Source organism: Canis lupus, chromosome X (assembly GCF_048164855.1).
Source record: "Canis lupus baileyi chromosome X, mCanLup2.hap1, whole genome shotgun sequence".
Lineage (NCBI taxonomy): Eukaryota > Metazoa > Chordata > Mammalia > Carnivora > Canidae > Canis > Canis lupus.
In genome coordinates this window covers 66,789,767-66,812,390 of record NC_132876.1, presented here as the reverse complement: position 1 = coordinate 66,812,390, position 22,624 = coordinate 66,789,767, and the positions used below count along the sequence as shown (strand labels likewise).

Here is a 22,624-nt window from a genome sequence, read left to right as displayed (position 1 = left end):
TACAGATTCAATGTAATCCATATCAAAATTTCCATGACTCTCTTTGTAGAAATAGAAAAACCTATCCTAAAATTCATATAAAATCTCAGGAGACCCATGTTAGTCCAAACAATCTAGAAAGAAATGAATAAATTCAGAGGACTCAGAATTCTGAACTTCCAAACTTACTACAAAGCTACGGTAAGTAAAACAGTATGGTAGAGTTATTATGGATAGACATATAGAACAATGGGATAGGACAAAAATCCCAGAAATAAACTCTCACATATATGATTAATTCATTTTTTACAAAGTTGCCAAGACCATTCAGTGAGAGAAAAGACAGTTTTCACAAATGTGCTTTAAAAACTGGATATTTACAAATAAAAGAAAAAATTAGATCTTTAACTTACAACATATACACAAATTAACTAAAAAATGCATGAAAGACCTAGAATTATAAGGTAAAACTACAAAACTCTTAGAAGAAAACCCTGCAGAAAATCCTGATAACATTGGATCTGGTGATTTCATGGATGTGATACCAAACACACAAGAAACGAATGAAAGAACAAATTGGATTTCATGAAAATTAGGAAATTTTGTACATCAAAGGATGCTATCAAGAAACCAGAAAAACAACCTTTAAACCATATATCTGATAAGAGATTAGTATCCAGGATATTTAAAGAACACCCAAAATTCAACAACAAAAAGAAAACCCAATTCAAAATTGGGCAAATGACTGACATTTTTCCAAATAAGAAATAAATTGCCAGGGCAGCCCAGGTGGCTCAGCGGTTTAGTGCCGTCTTCCATCCAGGGCATGATCCTGGAGATCCGGGATCGAGTCCCACATCAGGCTCCTTGCATGGAGCCTGCTTCTCCCTCTACCTGTGTCTCTGCCTCTCTCTCTCTCTCTCTCTCTCTGTGTTTCTATGAATGAATAAATAAAATGTTTTTTTAAAAAAGAAGTCAATCGGAGAAGGACAAACAGTGTATGTTCTCATTCATTTGGGGAATATAAATAATAGTGAAAGGGAATATAAGGGAAGGGAGAAGAAATGTGTGGGAAATATCAGAAAGGGAGATAGAACATAAAGACTCCTAACTCTGGGAAACGAACTAGGGGTGGTGGAAAGGGAGGACGGTGGGGGGTGGGGGTGAATGGGTGACGGGCACTGAGGGGGGCACTTGACGGGATGAGCACTGGGTGTTATTCTGTATGTTGGTAAATTGAACACCAATAAAAAATAAATTTATTTTAAAAAAAGAAATAAATTTCCAATAAGCTCATGAAAAGATGCTTAACATTATGCATCACTAGGGAAATGTAAATAAAAACTAAAATGAGATGCTATTTCACACCTATAAGGATCTATAGTTAAAAAAAGAAAACAAGTGTTGGCAAGGATATGAAGAATTTGGAACTCTTGTGAATTCACTGCTGGTGGAAATGTAAAAACGCAGAATTGCTGTGGAAAATAGCTTGGCAACTTCTCAAAAGGCTCAACATTGAACTACCATATGACACGGCAATTCCACTCCTAGGCATATATCCAAAAGAATTCAAAACATGGACTCAAACAGATACTTGTACAATGTTCATAGCAGCTGTATTCACAATAACCAAAAGATGGAACCAGCATGAATAGAATATTATTCACTCATAAAAAGGAATGAAATTTTGATGTGTGATATAACATGGGTGAGCCTTGAAAACATTATGCTTAGTGAAATGAGCTGGACACAGATGACAAATATTGTGTCCTTTCACTTTTAGACATACCTAGAATAGGCAAATTCATAGAGACTGATGGTAGAATAGAGGTTACCAGGGACTGGAATGGGGGAAGGGCAAGTCTTTGTTTACCTGGTAGAGAGTTTTTGTTGGGATGATGAAAAAGTTTTGGGTATTGATTTAGTGGTGATCCTTATAGAACATTGTGGAATATATTTAATGCCACTGAATCTTACAAATGGTTAAAATGATTAAAAGATTACATATACTTTACCACAATGAAAAATGAAGGAGAAATTAAGGGATACCCAGACCTATAAAAACCCAGTTTGTCACTACCAGAGCTGCCCTTCCACAAATGGTAAAAAAAGGAGTCCTTTATGCTGATATGAAAGGATACTAGATGGTAACTCAACTCCACATAAAGAAATGAAGAACAGCAGGAAAGATAACTAAATAGGTAAATGTAAAAGACAGTATTATTATATTTTGGGCTTATGACACCTTTTCCCTTATACTTGTAGCATTTTGTATATATACATGTAAACATGATGGTTTATAGCAGCATTATTCATAATAGCCAAAAATGAAAACAACCTAAATGTCCATCAACTCTTGAGTGGATAAACAAAATGTGGCATAACCATACAGTGGAATATTATTCAGCAATAAAAAGAAATGAAGTGCTGATACATGCTGCAACATAGATAAACCTTGAAAACATTACACTAAGAAAAATAGATACAAAAGGCCATTATTCTGAAATAATCAGAATAGACAAATTCATAGACATAGAATGGATTAGTAATTGCTAGCATATGAGAGGAAAGATGAATTTGGACTAACTGCTAGTAGGTATGGTTCTTTTGGGGGGTTGTCCATTGAAATGATCTGAAGTTAGATAGTGGTGATGGTTGCACTAGTGAATATACCAAAAACCACTGAATTATTTAAAATGGTGAATTTTATGTCATGTAAAATTTATCTGAATTTAAAAACCCTATATGCTTTTCTATGGCCACAAGTTATTTACAACCCTCCCACATGCAAAATACACTCAACTCCTACCAAGGCCCACAAAAGCCTCCTCTCATTACATCTCATTACACCATTAGCTCAAAGCCTATGATTTCATCATCTAAATCAGATTCATATGCAGATGAAGTTTCTCAGGTGTACTTTGTTAAATAAATAACCTCAAGTATGGTTCCCCAGAATTTGAAGTTGTGTACATTTCATTTATTCAACACACAGGGTGAGACTGTATCTAAAGAAAACCCCATTGACATTCCTATTCAAATAGGGAAAAAATGTGAGGCACAAAGGAATACATAGAAATTCTGAAATGTAAGCAGGAAAATTGTATAAGTTTCTTTATTAGGACGTGGTCCCATTACTGCCCAAAAGTAATTTTCCATGGTTCTCTCTCAGGTTCTTTGTTCCAACCTCTATGTTATCCTTCCTTTTTTAAATATGATAGGCAGCCTGTATTTTCAACTGTGTAGCTTTTGCAAAAGGTTTTGGGGGTCCAAAGTCCTGTTTTTCTTTTTGTGGTGTTTCTGTCCTTGTCATTAAAAGTTGGTGATGTGTCTGAAAAGAAAATTCTTTCGAAATCATTTTTGATCTGTAAATACACATCACACCCTGAAATCTCTTCCATTCAGCTTTTCTTCACTCTGATTTTCTTTTGGGAGGTTTGTATAATATAGTCTTTACATTTCTTAAAAGCCCTATTGTTTGATGAAGAAATTCTCCTAAGCACACTCTTAAGCTCTTTAAAGTGCTTTTGTCCAACTTAATATTCTGAGGCACAATATTTTATCTCTCTGATACCTTGACAAAAAATTTTAGAGCCATAGCTTCAGCTTCACCTTGAGACCATATTTTCCTGGCAAAACCCTGGATTTGATCATTACGTAGAAGCCATTACTTAACTTTAACATATTTGGCTTTCAGGGAATGCTAAAAAATGTTCAAATCATTAGGTCTAAACTCCTTAGTGACTAATACTCCTTTTAGTTTCATCCTTCACATTTCATCATAAGCATCAAAAAAACCAGGCAACAACTTTAACACCTTACACATTTTCTTCTTTCCCTGTTATTTCAGGCAGCAATGTTGATAAACTGTTATTTTAATTGGGATATAAGTTCTTTATCAGATGTTTAATTTTGTTTTTTTCTCCCAACCTTTGTCTTGACATTTCTTTTCCTTTAAGTGGTGTTTTTTTTTAAAGTCAGAATTGATATAAGGTATTAACAGAATTGACATTAGGTATATTTGACATATAATAGGGGCACTTGGGTAGCTCAGTCGGTTAAGCGTCTGCCTTTGGCTCAGGTCATGATCCCAGGGTCCTGGGATCCAGTCCCGAGTTAGGACCCTTCCTCCCTGCTCATGATCTGTCTCTTAAATAAATAAAATGTCTAAAAAATAATGGACATATAATAAAGTGCATATGTCTAAAATGTACAATTTGATAAGTTTTTACATATGTGAAACTATCATCATTCAAGATAATGAGCACATTATTATTAACTTGTTTTTGGTCAGTTTAGAATAGTTCTCATTTTAAAAATTATGAGTAGGGATCCCTGGGTGGCGCAGCGGTTTGGCGCCTGCCTTTGGCCCAGGGCGCGATCCTGGAGACCTGGGATCGAATCCCACGTCGGGCTCCCGGTGCATGGAGCCTGCTTCTCCTTCTGCCTGTGCCTCTGCCTCTCTCTCTCTCTGTGTGACTATCATAAATAAATAAATGAAATTCTTTAAAAAAAATAAAATAAAAATTATGAGTAGAAAACATTGTACCTAAAGAAAATAAAAACCCTAATTTGTTTTTTTTTTAAATTTATTTATTTATTCATGAGACACAGAAAGAGAGAGAGAGAGGCAGAGACACAGGCAGAGGGAGAAGCAGGCTCCATGCAGGGAGCCCAATGTGGGACTCGATCTCGAGACTCTAGGATCATGCCCTGGGCCAAAGGCAGGTGCTAAACCGCGGAGCCACTCAGGGATCCCCCACCTTTTTAAAAAATTTTTATTTATAAAAACCCTAATTTGAAAAGACACATGCACTCCTATGTTTCTTGAAGCATTATTTGCAATAGCCAAATATGGAAGTAAACCATGTCCATCTAGATGACTGAATAAAGATACACAAATGGAACATCACTTAGTTGTAAGAAAGGATAAAATCTTGCCATTTGTAGGAACATGGATGGGTCTACAGGGTATAATGCCAAGTGAAGTAAGTCAGAGAAAGACAAATTCACTCCTAGGTGGAATTTAAAAAACAAAACAAATTAACAAAGGAAAAAAAGAAACAAAATAGCAGATTCTTAGAGAATAAACTGGTGGTTGCCAGAAGGGAGGTGGGTGGATAGGTAAAGGGGATGATGAACCTGAATAATCTTTTCTTTTTCTTTATAAAAAAAAAAGATTTTATTTATTTGAGAGAGACCACAAGTAGGAGGAGTAGGAGGAGAAGCAGGAGAGGGAGGGCTCAATCCCAGGATTCTGGGATCATGACCTGAGCCAAAGGCAGATGCTTAACCGACTGAGCCACCCAGGCACTCCTTATTAATTTTAAACAAACGTGGGGTTTTATTTCACTTTTAAAAAAACTTTTTAAAAAGATTTTATTTATTTACTCATGAGAAACACAGAGAAAGAGAGAGAGGCAGAGACACAGGCAGAGAAGCAGGCTCCATGCAGGGAGCCTGACGTGGGACTTGATCCTGTGTCTCCAGGATCATGCCCTGGACTGAAGGCAGCGCTAAACCGCTGAGCCACCCAGGCTGCCTCACTTTTTTTTTTTAAATGTATGGTATGGTTTTGCTGATCTTCTCTAATGTGTCTGTTTTATATTTCATGGACTGATGCTTTTACCTTTAATACCTCCTTTTTCCTTTTCCTATAGTTCTTACTATATTCTTAGCTGGGATACTAGGCTCATTAATTTTTCACCCCCCTTTTTTTTAAGTATTTAAGGCTCTAAATTTCCCTTGGAACATTCTTTCACCATGTCTCACAGGTTTTTAATGTGTTTTCATTATCATTAAATTTTAAGATGTCCCTCATGATTTCTTACTTGATCCATAGAAGGAACCCTCAGGCACTGTTGATGGGGAAAAAACCTGCAACCTTGGTGAAAACAGGATGGGTGTTCCTCAAAAAATTAAAAGAATTACCACATGATCCAGTAATTCCACTACTGGGTATATACATTTTTAAATATTTACTTATTTCAGAGAGAGAGAGAGAGCCAAGTGCACAAGCTGGGGAGACAGGAGAGGGAGAAGCAGACTCCCCACTGAGCAGGAAGTCCGGTGTGGGGCTTGATCTCAGGACCCTGAGATCACAACTTGAGCTGAAAGCAGACACTTAACCAACTGAGCCACCTGGGCACTCCCTACTCCTGGATATTTACCCACAGAAAATGGAAACACTAATTCAAAAAGGTATGTGAACCCGTTTATTGCATTCTTTACAATAGCCAAGATACGGAAGCAACTCCAGTGTCCATCCAGAGATGAATGGATAAAGAAAATGTAGTATATATACACAATGGAATATTATTCAGACATTAAAAAGCATGAAATCTTGCCTTTTCAACATGGATGGAGCTACAGAGTATAATGCTAAGTGAAATAAACCCAACAGAGAAAAATACTGTATTTAGAAATGTGCTTTAAATTATGAAATACACATAGATGTTTTATTTACCTTTACTAATATATAACTTAATTGCAGTGTGTAAGACAGCATGAATCCTATGCCAATTCTTTACATTAGTAAATAATTTTTTTTCTGATCTAATGCAGAATCAGTTATTGTAACTGTTGCAAATGTTTCAAATGGATTATTTCTAGAATTCTTAAAAACAGAAATGCATATATTTCCATTTCCATTTGGTAAGGCTTGTGAGTTGGGTTGTGTAAATCTTCTGTATGCTATTGATTTGTATATGTGAGTTCTCAATAATTGAAAAGGTGTTGAATTAGTTCACTTGGTGGATTTTCAAGTTCTCCTCAGACTTCTATTAATGCTTTGTATATTGTCAGGCTATTTTTAAATGTATATGCAATATCACATGACATTTTCAAGGAAGTAACATCCCATCAACTTTGCCATACCCTGTTGGTTAGAAGCAAGACACAGATCCTGCCCACGTTTAAGGGGAAGAGATCACACAGTGTAAGGATCACGATAGATCTTTCAGATCTACCTTTAGAGTCATACTTTTACAATAAATATTTGTTACTATTAAACACCTCCTGGATAATATAAGTGGCTTAGAACACTTACACTTCAACTCCATTTATACCCATCCCAACTTACATTGTCCTACATTTGACAAGGTAGACTTCATTAACTTAAAAACTTTTGCTCTGAGTAAAGTACTATTAATGGAAAGACAAGCCAGACTCAGAAAACCCATTTCCAAATAACATCTGGCAAGAGACTTGTATCAAGAATATATGAGGATTTCACTCACATGTGGAATTTTAGAAACAAAACAAACAAGCAAAGGGAAAAAAGTAAGAGAGGGAGACAAATCAAGAAACAGACTCTTTAATTATAGAGAACAAGCTAATGGTTACCAGAGGGGAGGAGGGCAGGGTGGGGGTGGGGGTGGGGAGAGGGGCTGGGTGAAACAGGTGATGGGGATTAAGGAGGACACTTGTGATGAGCACAGGGTGTTGTACAAAGTGTTAAATCACTATATTGTACACCTGAAACTAATATAACACTGTATGTTAACTGACTGGAATTTTAAAAACTTAAAATAATAGGGGTGCCAGCATGGTGCAGTAGGTTGGCCATCTGACTCTTGGTTTCAGCTCAGGTCATAATCTTGGGGTCATGGCACCAATCCCTGTGTAGAGGCCCACATGCAGTGTGGATTCTGCTTGGGTTTCTCTCTGCCTCTCCCTCTGCCCCTCCCCACCTCTAAAATAAACAGGTAGATCTTTAAAAAAAATTAAGAATATATAAGGAAATCTAAACACTCAATAGTAGGAAAAATACACCCCAATAGAAAGTGGGGAGGGGCGTAAAAGATTTGAACAGATAGTTCACCAAAAAAGATATTCAGATGGCAAATAAGCATATGAAAAGCTGCTCAAACTCTTAAGCCATTAGAGAACTGAAAATCAAATCTACAATGAGATAACACTATATACCTAGCAGAATGGCTAAACATTTAAAAAATGTATAATAATACCAAGTTCTGGGGAAGATGTGGAGCAACTGGAACTTGTACTGGTGGGAATGCAAAATGACAGAGGAAGTTTGGAAAAGCTTGGTACTCATTCCCACTCCTAGGCATTTACCCTATAGAAATGAACATTTATGTTCACACCACACCAGTACCTGTAAGTTTATAGAAATTTTATTCATAATTGCCCAAACTGGAAACATCTTACATGTCCATCAATTAGTGAATGGATAAAAAACTGTGGTACATTCATGCAATGAAATATAACAATAAAAAGGAATAAACTAATAATTCTCATAACATGGATGGATCTTAAATGCATTTCACTAAGTGAAAGAAACCAGACCAAAATATCTACATATTGCATGATTTCAATCATATGACCTCTGGAAAGGGAAAAACCATAGGGATGGAAAGCAAATCAGTGGTTTTCAGGGATTGGTAAAGGGGAAAGAGGTTTACAACAAAAAGAAAAATTGAGAGAAAGTATTAGTAATAAAACTGTTTTTGAATGATACTAAAGTAGTATATATACATGATTATACTTGTCAAAACCCATAGAAATGGGGTGCTTGGGTGGCTCAATGGGTTAAGCATAGGTCTTCAGTTCAGGTCATGATCTAAGGGTCCTGGGATGGAGCCAGCCTCTCTCACCCCATCCCCTGCCCGGTGGAGAGTCTGCTTTTCCCTCTGCCCCTCCCCATTGCTCCTGCGTGCTCTCAAAAAAGTAAAATCTTAAAAAAAAATAACCATAGGACTATGAATCAGGGCTGAATTTTACTGTATGTAAATTACAAATAAAAATCTCTAATAGAACAGATATATATTTTTACCTATTCAATGAGCAGAGATTTATGAAAAGAGAGAAAGGTCATATTTTGATGAATGTGTAGAGAAATACACACATTTATACACCACTGATGGGAATATAATTTGTACAACTATATTGGGGACAATTCAACATCTTTCAGATGCCCAAATAATGGTCTCATCACTGAAACTCAGCAATCCCAATTCTAGAAATTTACTGCAAAGAAATAATTAAGAATGTACATAATGATTAATGTACAATGTTTATTACATTTTATAGGCAAAACTGGTAATATGCAAAATGTCCAGGAGCATGTAATCATCTACCTAAATTTTGTGAGATCCATATGAAATATTATGTAACACAATACTGTGTTTTCAAAGGATGGTAATGACATGGAAATACACTGTTTATTTTCAAATGAAAAAAGATGGAGAACAACATACACAGTATGATGTCAATTTTGCTTTAAAATTATACACCTAAAACTAATATAACACTGTATACGAACTGGAATTAAAATAAAAACTTAAAAGGAAACATACTCAAATATTGAGTTGTTTTCTAGGTTATAAGATTATAGGTGTTCTTTTTTTTTTTTTATAGGTGTTCTTTATTTTTTAATTTACACCTCTGATTTTTCAACAATGATCATGTTACTTTTATCATCAAGAAAATAAGTATTTTTAAAATTCTGAAACAACAAACAAGCCCAGCCCAATCTAGCCAAGTCCATGATCTTTTCTGTTGCCATCTTTACTTAGAAGACCACACTGTTGTCCCCTGGATGCTTGTTGTCCTCTTGTTCCTTCAAGTACTGGACTCATACTACAGATGAACACCTGTCAAAGCAAGAGAGTGGCAGTATCTCTCCAAGAGCATGAAACTTCTATGTCAATACTGGCCTAGTCAGCACACAAGCTGAGATTAGTGTCAATCTCCATGACCTATATAGGGAACAGATGCTTTTAAAAGCTGTAATGCCCATATGACATAACTGGAAGTTCCCCTTTTTTTAAAAAAAGATTTTATTTATTTATTCATGAGAGACACAGAGAAGGCAGAGACATAGGGAGAGGGAGAAGCAGGCTCCTCGCAGGGACTCGATCCCAGAACTCTAGGATCACGCCCTGAGCCGAAGGTAGATGCTCAACTGCTGAGCCACCCAGGAGTCCCAAGTTCCCCTCTTCTAAATCTCTTCTATGAAAGAATCTTTTATGACTTGTCTCCAAAGCAGCTCTTCTTGTTAGATATTCTATCATGCTCTAGGGATTGACAAATAATAGGTCTAAGGGTTGACCTTTCATTGTACTGTTTCCTTATAGCTGCCTTACCAGGTGTTTGGAGTTGCCTAGAACCACTGTGCCCTCTGCCCCTACCCCATCCATCCTAGATGAAAAAATCCGAGCTATTTGATACTATTTGTGCTATGTCCTCTGTCCTCAACTCCTTTAAAACTCTGTCACTGATCCAGAGATTTCTAAGTTGCAAACCTTGTTCTGGGTTGTTTCCCAATAGGGGTCACAACAGAAATTTTCACAAAGGCAGCTGTACCTGAGAAGAGTGCTTAGCAGAGACTCTCACACCAAGAGCAATGGAAGTAGTGCAACAACTCATCTTTAATCCACCTTAAAAACTGGTTTATGAAGCAAATCTCAGGGCCTCCTCCAGGGACATAAAGGATTTTATGACCTCCCTCACTTTTCTCCCCTCTCTCCATTACTAAGGGTAATAAGGAGTTCATTCCTATCTTCACTCACAAACATCAGAGATCTCAGGTTTGCTTCCTTCATTAATGTAGGTTTCTAGGTCCAGTTATCTACTAAAATGTCAAATTTCTGTTACTCCAGTATGGTATTTCACAGCCTTCTTCTCTCTCCTTATATCCAGAGAAAAACATGGGTGCCACTCCAAACACTCACTGAGGCTTCATTTACTCTTTCACAACAAGGCTTCTCCCAGATGATGGCTGCTTCAGATGGCCTGAGGAAAGGAAAAGAAAAAAAAACACCTGCTGAAATCATCAGGGTGGGCAGGGAATAAAATGTGGTTAGTGAGAGCAAGGAGTGTGCAGAAGGGGGGCAGAAGAGTAGGCCCTCCTACTAGTATTTTGTAATCAGCTGAGACATCAGGATTAAGTCCTGGGGTCCATAGGGTTACTGGCCTTGGCTACAGCTTTTCCTGTAGCTGCCATGATAGCAGGTGGGAGTGGGTATCAGGCTGATTAACATTAGTATTCTCCAACTGCAGAGTCAAGTATGACAAATTCGATCCCGATTCTAGTATTCATGACTCTCTGGGTCTTAAGAGATGGAAGAAGGAAGTGCTAATGAAAGAGAGTGATTCCTAATAGCATATACTGAGGCCAGAAAAGTGCCAGTGGAAGGACAGAGTATGGCTTTGGTTTGCTGTCATCAGTGATCTCTTAGTCAAGGAGCTGAAGGAAGAAGAAATAATGAGTGCAGGCATAGGGGTTACTTTCAAGTCAATTGACTGTCTTCAGTCCATGAAGCTGGGGTCTTATTGCTGAAACCCAAACTCCTCCCTGGTGGCCTATATTCTAGCAATGGAGATCCAACCATTTTTGACTACTGAAACCTAACAAAGCAAGCCTCATACCTTATTTTAGGTATTTTTTTCCTGTGAAAATGGAGTACTCTTTACGGGAAGGGACAGTTCATATATGCACACACAGTACAATTGCTGAACAGAGAAAGTAGCTGAGGGGGCCAAGCAAGTGAAAATGAAAGGAGCAACCTGTGGTCTGGAGAGTCTCAAGAGAATGATCCTTCTGTTGAGTCATGCTTTGTGAAGCTGAGATGAAGACAGGCGGTAGTCATTCTCCACGTCCTTCCTTTTCTTCTGCCTTGCACAAAGTCTTCTACCAGATCCTCCTAAGGAATAAATATAAAGCAGACCCCACAGGAGGGGATGGGCTGTCTGAGGGCCTGCCTGGTCATTCTATCACAGTGGCTCTAAACCTTCATTGAAATATTGACTCATATGAAGACTATAACTAAAGAACAATGACTACATGAAATGTCACAGGGTTCATAGGACTCTCTTCTCCTACACTTGGCCTTCAAAGTCCTAAGGGACTTTGCATCAATCTCCAGCCCTCCTTTGCAAAGGCACAGCTGATATCAACAGTATGTCCACAAAACTGGATGTATCCTGACTTTAGAGTGGCTTTCACCAAGTGGTTTTGTTTTTCCCCCATCGATGCGAGCTTTCTTTCATCTATCCTTTATCTTAAAAGCTCAATTAGATAACCAGACGGTCTTGTCCTACTTCATCAATATGTGTGTTTTTAAAGTGTTGTGCCTGTTTTTTCCTAAAGGACAGTACCAGCATCCTCCTCAACTCAGCGACTCAGAAGCCAAAGTTCATTATGGAACGGCCAACACAAGCTTGTACCATGTAATAAAGTTAGGTCAAGGTCAGGGAAAATTTTGATCCTAAAGAAACCTTTTTGGGTCACATCAAGCTGACCAGTCTGCTGAGATATGACCACAGCATTCCATCAGTTCTAAGGGCCAGCAGCTCCCCTAGCTGTCCTTGCTTGGGACTGCTGCTCATTCTCTCATACCTGCTAGATGACAGACCCAAAAGGGGTAAATGGATTAGCACAGGGCAAGGTGCTGAGGATACAGCAGGCACTCACTCAGTAAAGGAGGGGATCATTTTAGCTGGGCATTCTGCAAGCCCACACTGCAATGCAATGTGCAAATCATAATTTTTGTAACTTCTAGTAATCCCTACCACCCTTCTGTGGCTCACACTACTATCTCACTACACCCTTTCTTCTTTTGCATCTGCACAGCTGCCATGAGCCAACCTCTAATCATTCCTCAGTCACTGAAGCCTATTATATCTGGCCCACAGCATCCATTCCCAGCGCAGCTTCTGCTATAATCCTGGGTCACTTCAATATTTATATAACTGACCATCTGACATCCTAGCTTTGCAAGTATCTTGACCATTCCAATTTTGAAATCTCAAGGTTTCAAAATCCACTCTCTGATCGTAGGTCCTATTATTCCAATTTTCCAACCATTCAACACCCATCTTGATCACATTAAGTCCTCTTTTTATTCAGACTTTGAGCTCACTTCTGACCTAACTGCCTTACACATATAGTCTGGATTTTCAAATTCATTTCTGTGTAATCCCTCTCTCACTAGCTGTCTACTCCTCAAACAGTATAGGTCAGTCCTAGGCAAACAAGTTTACTTGTGACAATGGCCTAAAACCACTTTAATTTCCTGAGTTTCTAATCGAGTTTCAAGCTAGTTTCTCAGTTAAACTGAATATATAAGTTGATATAATATAATAGTACCTCACTTGAACATACCAAAAGGCCCAACTCCAGCCTTTTGGTCCGAATATTCCTTAGACTCTGGTTTGTCTCCAAAATCCTGTCGCTGGTCAGCTTTCTCTCCATCATTCACCTCCACAATTACACATCTTTAACACCCTTATTAGGTACTCTTCCTAACTCCTATCCCTATGCTCCAGTGAGGAGGTAATTTCTTTCAACTAAGGCTATTATTCCTCTCTACCCATATTTTAAAGCCATAGGTTTCACCCTCCGAACCCACATCACCTCTCAGGATCTTATTCCATTTGTTACCAGCTTTCTCTCCCACATCTACGAGGACTCCCTTCTCAGTTCTTCCTGCCCCAAAGTCTGCAATTTTCTCCCACAGTAAAGGGGAAACTTCTATGACTCACTGTAGCACCCTGATGGAATCGTTTAACTTGTATTCTAGTTGTCACATCTTCTAACAGAAAGAAGGCTTCTCATGGAATAAGAATAATTAATCATATGAAATAAGAAAAGAAATATGAGCCTGTTGGGTGGTGAACGGAAAGGGGAGGCCTACCTGTCAGTGTAGGTAAGGGGATAGCTGAGGTAAAGTTGAAAGGGGAAACTGTGAATACCAGCCACAGGAGCAAACCCCAGACTGTGAGGATGAAGTTTCTGATCAATGATCATTTTGGTCCTACCCAAGGAGCAACCAGCAGCAACTGTAGTAGTAGTAGTAGTAGTAGTAGTAGTAGCAGCAGCAGCAGCCATGCAACGTCTGCAAGTAGCCAAGACTAAAATGCAGGCATAGAAACAGAGTATTTCATGGAAAACATAGTATCAAATATGACATATATGTGGCACTTGTGCAGCTACTCCCCCTCCTCCCACCCTCAGCAAACATCACTGATCAGTTATAACTCTCTTTCACACTGAACTGATACCTGGCTTCAGAATCCTTTTTATAAAACATAATCAAGGCAGGTGATACCAATCGATTGGAGATAGTACTTGAGAAGAAGTATATTTGCTATCCTTACACTACACAGAAAAGTCCTCAGCAAAAGGATTAGAAGATAGGAGTAATGAAGTTTCAGGAGAAAGCATACTGAAGACAGCTTGGACGTTGTAGGCAACTGGCGGGGAAAAGCTGAGCCCATGGAGATCACAGAGCAGGCGCCCAATTAATGTCTGTTGATGATTCATTTTTTCATTCAACAAACATTTAATGAGGCCTACAATGTGCACGGGATTAGGCACCGAATACAAAGATGAATAAGGCACTGTCCTTGCCTGTAAGGAATTTAGAGTCTGGTAGACGAGAGCCATAGCCACGGACAATGATAATACAACCTGATAAGTGCTAGGACACTTAGCAGGTTGTATTATATCCATCCGAGTAGGATTTCTTCAGAAGAGCACAACTCCAGGTTGAGGTTGGATCCATGCAGTCCTCCCAGCCACCAGGGCCTGCTGTTGTTTCTGTCACGTGGTGAGTATCCCAAGAACTAACAATGATAGCTATAATTTATAGAGTGCTTACGACATACACTTTACTAATATCCTCAAAGAAACCCTGCAAATTAATTATTTTATTAGATAAAGAAACTGAGGTTCAATGAGGTTAAGTAACATGCCTTAGATCACACAGCTAGTAAGTAGTTGAGTCAGGTTTCAAGTCCAGTTTTGACCAACTCCAAAGCATTTTTCTACATTTTTAGGATAACCTTTATTCAGGTGTAACACAACTTTTCAACAGGTTTCTATTTGGAAATAAGAGCAAAGGCAATAGATTAGTGATCAGGGCATGGACAAAATTCATCTGGTTTTCCAACCTATTTGGCAGAGAAGAAAAAGAAGGCAGAGAATTGACTTCATACTAGCATACCATTGAAAACCTTCATGTCAGTTAGTTTTCCTTTCTTTCTCAAACCCCAGTAGCTTTGTTGACAATGTAAAATATAAGCACCTCTAGTTAACTATCTTCTTTTAATCCTTGTCACTGTCAACATCATTATCAGCAGCAACTATAGTTGATAGAGCATTTAGCATATTTCAGACTTGTTCAAAGCAATTTACACAAGTAATCCCATTAAATCCTTATACCCACCCCCTCAAATCATTGCAAAAAATGATTATTACTCCTATTTAAATAAGACAAAGGACAGTTCCAGAGCGGTGAAAAACCATGCTTGACGCCACACTGGTGAATGTAAGAGCAAATCTGAGTCTAGGCTATTTAAGTCCCAAGGCCCAAACTCTTACTGTCCTGCTTTGCTGTCCTACTCAGAGCTTCCTCTCCCAACCCTTCTTCCCTGACTGCCCTCTGTGATGGCTACTTACACAAGGTCGACTGAAAATACATAAGGTCTACTCAAATATAGTCTCCTATTAATCATTCTAATCAGAAATCCATTCTCTGAATCCCCAAGGCCACTATTCTGAACCTAGGTGGAGAATTTTCCAAAGGACATGTTCATACTGCTTTGAAAAAAGAGGAAATAAACACAACATGTACAGATTTTTGATCAGTGAATAGATTTTGCTTAGAGGTGTAACCATAAGTACTGTGAAATCCCGTAAGCAAAATAAAACAATTGAGACAGTAACAATGAGGGCCATTTCTTCCCTTGAGTGGGTTTTAGAGATAAAAGCCTCCACTTTGACTTTGGGTAACATGTGATAGAGAGGGCTGCTACTGATGAGAAGGACCAGGAACTAAGTGATCCTATTAGAAGTCTGCAGCTATTCAGATGTCTGAGAATCAACTTTTCATATACAGCTGCCATCCCAAAAAGAAACTTGCAAAAACGGTAGTTAAGCCCTGGTCCAAAAGAAATCAATAGTGATGCCTATCTAAAAAACATGAAAGGATTTCTCATCAAGGCCAGGGATGGAGGTAGGTGAATGCACATTCTCCAGAGTCTGAGAGGCTTAATTTCCCCCTCTATTAATTTTCTCATGTTCTATTATGTCCACATTTTTATAGCTTCTCATTAAGAGGTTATCTCCTTTTCTCCACTCCCATTCCTTCTGGCCTTAGATCATGTATCATCTTAACCCTACTATGGTATCCTTCTAACTAATCTCCCTGTCCAGATCTGAAAATCTTCCAGAACACACTATATAGCACTTCCAGAGTGACCATCAAAAGCATCTCCTACTTAAACAAAATGGGATCTGCATTTCATGGAATACTATGTAAGGATCTATTGTCAGCCTACATTTCTAACCTAATTTCAAGAACTACTTGTAGTTCCCCCAGTACATCATTCTATTTCCAATGTCCACGACTTTGCTTAAAAGGACCTTCCCTGTTTTCTTCCTGGTCAAGCTTTACTTCTTTTAAGAACCCACTTAAGCTAATTATTTCCTTCAACCTCTGGCATCTCCAAACTAAATCAAATGATTTCTCTTCTCAACCCCATAGTATCTTGTACATACCTCCATTGCAGAGCATACCATACTGTTGTAATTATCTGTGCACACGTCGAACTCTCTCACTAGACTAAGAACTCCTGAAGGCAGGGACTCTGTCTAAGTCCGTCTCCATATCCCCATCATCTAGCACAGTGCCTGGCAGCTCAAAATGCAGCAGAGAGAAGAAACTGAAGATGCAGGAGAGAGAACAATAAAGCAATTATTTTTTTGAGTTGGGGTACAATACAAATATACTGATTAAGTTGAAGCTGTAAAAAAACATATTTCAGCTCAATACTGCACAGAGATCTTCAAAGAAGAAACAAGCTGACTTAGGAAGAAGTTCCCCATTTCTAACTGTGTTGACCCACAGGCGAAATTTAAGGCCATTTCGGGGTATATTTTAAAAGAATTTGAATTAGGATCAAAGTGAAATAAGCCGGTTTGGCTCTGAGGCTTTTAAGGTCCTTCCATTCCTGAGGTTCTAAATCTGCAACCTTATACCATATTGAAGAGAGCCATTACGCTGAGCCTACCTCATAGACCCAAGGGGGACTGGTGGCTCCCAGAATCATGGCAAGGGCTGAGGCTTCATTCCCATCCATACTAGACTGATTGCAAACTAACAACATAACACATTCTCTTGTGCCCTGCTTCCCAGGTGTCCATTGAACCTGGAGCAGGCCTAGCAAGAAGGATCTCATGACCCAAAGTATCTTCCACAACCTGCTCTCTAAAGCCTGAAGTTTTCTCCTTAAACCTTAGTGCCTTTGATTAATGTCTGTTAAAATGCCATTTAATCTAATGTGGTGAGTTGGCATTCATCAAGTGTATACTAAACGACAGATAATAGCAACACAATCCCTTCTGTACCCCCACCCCCAGAAATCATCTAGCCTGACCTTTTCCTTCCTCCAACACAAATCAAAGAATACGCACAAAATACACTGATTTTTAATTCTTGTTCTCAGTTTCCTCAACTGCAAAATATGGAGATTGTATTGAATGGTCTCCCAGATCCTTCTTACCCCAAAGAAACTCAAAGAGTTTCTAAACCTATGTTTTTCCACTTATAAAATAAACATGTGAAGTCTGTTCTTCCAAATTCACAAAATTTTTATAAGGGCCAAATAAAACCATATTTCTGAAAGGTTTCTAGGTCCTATACAAATTTAAGGAATTACTCCTGTAAATTAAGATATACTGGAGGAGAAAAAAAAAGATATACTGGAGGAGATATATTGTAAATTAAGATGTACTAGAGAAGTAAACTCTGCCATTCATTTAATGAGTTATCTTAACAAATTTATTCAACCTCTCTGGGATACCTCAGAGACTTGTAGTGATGATTAAATGGGAACATGTAAAGTAGGCACACAACATGTAAAGTAGGCACACTCAGTTTCAATTGTCCTTATTGAAATAGTCAGAATGCCAGAAATAAATGTGACCTTTAGTGCATGCAATCCAACCTCTCATTACAATGCAGAAGATTCTCAAATTCCATTCCAAGTTGTCATAGAAACCACTAGATATCACTTCCAAGAATATTTTCATCTTTGGATGGCTCCTAAATCTGATTATCCATTAACTAGTACTGCCTTCAAAAGCAGCCAAAATCAACTATTCCTGACTCTATAAAAGATCTGAAAACAGATGCCTAAAGTCTTTATTTTGGACGTATTGTCTCCCACAATCTAAATAGCACTAATTCCTATAATGCTTCTCATGGATATTATCCAAGCTCAAATCCCTCTCAGAATTCCAGATGTTCTCTAGCTCCCTTTTGGAGGGTGCTATTAAAATTAAAACAGAACCATCAAGTGGAATAGGACTCTTACCTCTCTGATTCTAAACTTTTGTAGTGAGAACACAAGTTAGCCTTATATTGGAGGGCATAATGGTCTTCAGTGGATACATATCCTGTATACAATGGGCACTGAGTTCCCAGAAGCTTGCAGGATGGAGGAAGCACTTCTAAATGGGAAAGAAGAGGGTCAAAGGGATGCTGACAGCACTAAAAATAAATGGCTTAGTACATCATTTCCCTATTATTAGAAATCACCTCTGTAATTAATACAAAACAAGGATATGGAACATTATCAATAATTCAGACTCCTAGGGCCACATGGAAGAAATGTTACCATCATATCAAAAACTACATTTTGTATGACCTTTTTTTTTTAATTTTTATTTATTTATGATAGTCACAGAGAGAGAGCGAGAGAGGCAGAGACATAGGCAGAGGGAGAAGCAGGCTCCATGCACCGGGAGCCCGACGTGGGATTCGATCCCGGGTCTCCAGGATCGCGCCCTGGGCCAAAGACAGGCGCCAAACCGCTGCGCCACCCAAGGATCCCTGTATGACCTTTTATACTGAAGAATCTAGTCTATGCAGATGACATCTTCTGTACTTTTCTCAAAAGAACCTCAGTTCCTAGGACATCTGCCTATTTCTTTCAGAAACTAGGAAAAATATTGAAGATAAGAAGTGTAATAGACACACATTGATTATTTAAGACCTGAATAAAAGGAGAAACATACCACATTCATGTATTAGAAGATTATAAAGATGACAGCTCTTCAAAAATTAATCTGTGCCATTCCAACTGCAATTCTAATGGTATTCATGGTGAGGACTTGACAAGTTGTTTCTAAAGGTCTCCTGGAAGAATAAGCACATGAGGATAAAGACAATTTAAAAAAAATTAGTGTACCATACTAATCACAATGTGATAAAATATACCTTAAATATAATTTTATATGTAATTATAAAGATATATAAGCTTACATATTATATGCTTTATATATAATACATACATAATTATATAACACATATGTCATGTATCTATGAGGTAGTTCAGACCAGAAATGAAATTCTTAACATGAAGAATCACAGTAAATAACTATTGGGTCAGAAAAGAAATGTAAATTATGATCAAACACACTTAACAAACAACAAAACAAAAACACCACTTTTGAGATTCAGCCAGTACTACATAGAGCCTGATGTTCCCTTATTTATTAAAAAATAATGAAAAAGAATTACTCAGTAAAGATGACAAGCATAATGGGAGTTAAAGGTGAAAAGAGGACAGAAAGAATATGTGAATAAATAACAGCCAAAACTCGCCAGATCTGATGAAAAGTATTAATCTATATACATCATGTAAGAAGATCAATGTATACCAAAAGGATAAATTCAAAGACATTCAAATCAAATCTAGACTCATAATAATCAAATGGTCAAAGTGACTTCAGAGTCTTGAATGCAACAGAACAACTACTCATCATATATAACGGATACTACATAAATTTTCATAAACCATAGAGACCAGAAAATAGTGGGATGATTATATTCAAACTACTGAAGGAAAAAGAAAAGAATGCTGACCAAGAATTCTGTATCCAGCAAAACTAATCTTGAGAAATGAGGGAGAAATTATGACATTCCCAGATAAACCAAAATTAAAAACATTCAGTGCTAACAGACATGTCCTACAAGGGATTTGTGTTCAAGTGTTTACATTGCATACAAATGTATGCTTGTATAATAATAACAGCACAAAGAGGGGAGGGAACAAAGATATAGTGGGGCAAATTTTGTACACAATTGAAATTAACTTGGTGTTAATCTGAAAATAATTATTTTAAGGTAAGATACTAATTGAAATACCAGAGCAACCATGAAAAAAATGTTAAAAAACACAGTAAAAGAAACAAAGGAATTAAAATGGTAAGAAACTTCTTAACATAAAAGACAGTAGTAGATGAACAGGGAAACAAAAAGACATAAGGCATGTGGAAAACAAATAAGAAAACAGCAGATATCAGTCCTACCTTATCGGTGTATTTAATTATATTAAACATAAATCTGGGCAGCCTGGGTGGCTCAGCGTTTTGGCATCTGCCTTTGCCCCAGGGCGTGATCCTGGAGACCCGGGATCGAGTCCCACATCAAGCTCCCCACATGGAGCCTGCTTCTCCCTCTGCCTGTGTTTCTGCTTCTCTCTCTCTCTGTGTCTCTCATGAATAAATAAAATCTTAAAAAAACCCCAAAAAACATAAATCTGCCCCACCCGTGTGTCTCTCATGAATAAATAAGTAAAATCTTTAAAAAATTAAAAAGGTATTTTATTAAAATGGAAGGATCAGTCCATCAAAAAATATAAGCACCATAAACATACACACACACACACCCCTAACAAAAGAGCAACTAAAGTAAGAAAAAAAAAGATGGAAACAAGAAAAAAATAGATAATTCAGCAATAACAATGGGAGATTAGCTACAGGTTTGTCTTTTATTGTTATGGTTTCAAAAAACCAAATTTAGTTCCCCCGATTTTTTTTTCCTATTCTTTTTTTCATTTATTCCTATTCCAACTGTATTATTTCCGTCTTCCTGATTCACTTGGTTTAGTGTGTTCTTTTTAAATTTCTTAAGGAAGTTTGCTTATTGATTGGAGATCTTCATTTTAATACAGGTAATTACAGCTACAGTATATACAATTACATACTGTGTGTATATATATATGTTTATGGTGCTTATATTTTTTGATGGATTGATCCTTCCATTTTAATAAAATATCCTTTTTAATTTTTAAAATATTTTACTTATTTATTCATGAGAGACACGCGGGTGGGGCAGATTTATGTTTAATATAGTTAAACATACTGATAAAGTAGGACTGATGTTTGCTGTTTTCCTATTTGTTTTCCTAGTGTCTTATGTCTTTTTGTTTCTCTGTTCATCTAGTACTGCCTTTTATGTTAAGTAGTTTCTTTACCATTTTAATTCCTTTGTTTCTTTTTTTCCCTTTGTTTCTTTTACTGTGTTTTTTAACATTTTTTTTCATGGTTGTTCATGAAAAAGAGAGGAAAAATCTCAAATAAATATGACCAGGAATAAGAGAGGAGACATTACCAACCTTATAGGAATAAAAGAATCACAAGGAAATACTATATAAAAGTGTATGCCAATTAGATATCTTAGATGAAATGGGCACATTCCTTGAAAGACACAAACAACTGAATCTGACTCAAGAAGAAAAATCTAAATAGACTATAAAAATACATTAGATAATCAATCCATAAAAGTCCCCAAAAGAAGAGTCCTTGAACAGATGGCTTTAATGGTAAATTCAGTGAAACGTTTAAAGATTTAATACCAATCCCTTGCTTAAAGTTCAAAAAAATTTTGAGAAGGAAACTTTTCAACTCATTCTATGAGGTCAGTATTAGTCTGATACCAAAGCCAAAGATAAAATGAGAAAACTACAGAGCAAGCTACCTTTTGAGTACAGATTTCCAAAAACGTCCAGTATAACACTAGCACACTAGATCTAGAAACGAAAATGATTATATACCATGACCAAGTCAGATTTACCTCAGTAAAGCAAAGTTGGTTTAATATCTGAAAATCAATGAATCAAATACACTGTAGTTACAGAATAAAGAGGAAATCTCATGATCATATCAACAAATGTAGAAAAAAAGCATTTGATAAATTTCATGACAACCACTCTTGATTTAAAAAATGAAAACCTCAGCAAACAACAGAAGGGAACTTTCTATACTTGACAAAGGACATCTACAAAAAACGTATAGCCATCATTGTGATTTATGGGAGAAAGTAAGTGTATTTCCACCAAGACCAGGAAGACTGCTCTTGCCAATACTGTACAGGAGATTTTTAGCCAGAGTAATTAGGCAGAAAAAAGAAATAAAACTCAATGAGATTAGAAAGAAAGAAGTACAATGATCTGTATTTGTAGGGGATATAATCTTATACATAAAAATCCTAAGGAATCTACCAAAAAAACCATACCCCACCTAATATTAAAACTATTAGAATAAAAAGAAGCAACTCTAAGCAGTTCAAAAAGCTTAGAATACACAATATCAATTAAAAATATTTTTACTTCTATATACTAGCAATGAACAATCAAAATGAAATGAGAACAATTCTATTTTCAATATCATAAGAAAAGCAGAACATTTAGAATACTTTTTTAAAACAGAAATGCAATACTTCTTATCCTAAATATTACAATGTTAAAGAAATTAAAGACTAAATGAATGGAAAGATATCCCATATTAACAGACTGAGAGAGTTAACATGGCAATATTCCACAAAGCAATCTA

General features: G+C 37.1%; 1 long non-coding RNA gene across 3 annotated transcripts in view; it reads left to right on the top strand.

Moving 5' to 3' along the window:
* Positions 1-22,624, top strand: part of LOC140627956 (uncharacterized) — a 185,491-nt gene that overhangs the window by 136,434 nt on the left and 26,433 nt on the right. For 2 of the 3 annotated variants that reach the window (XR_012026431.1, XR_012026432.1), the window contains one exon: positions 5,971-7,333. This is a non-coding gene — a long non-coding RNA (uncharacterized lncRNA). Of the gene's footprint in view, positions 1-5,970; positions 7,334-22,624 lie in introns of those variants that run through there. The other variant, XR_012026433.1, reaches the window with a different exon arrangement.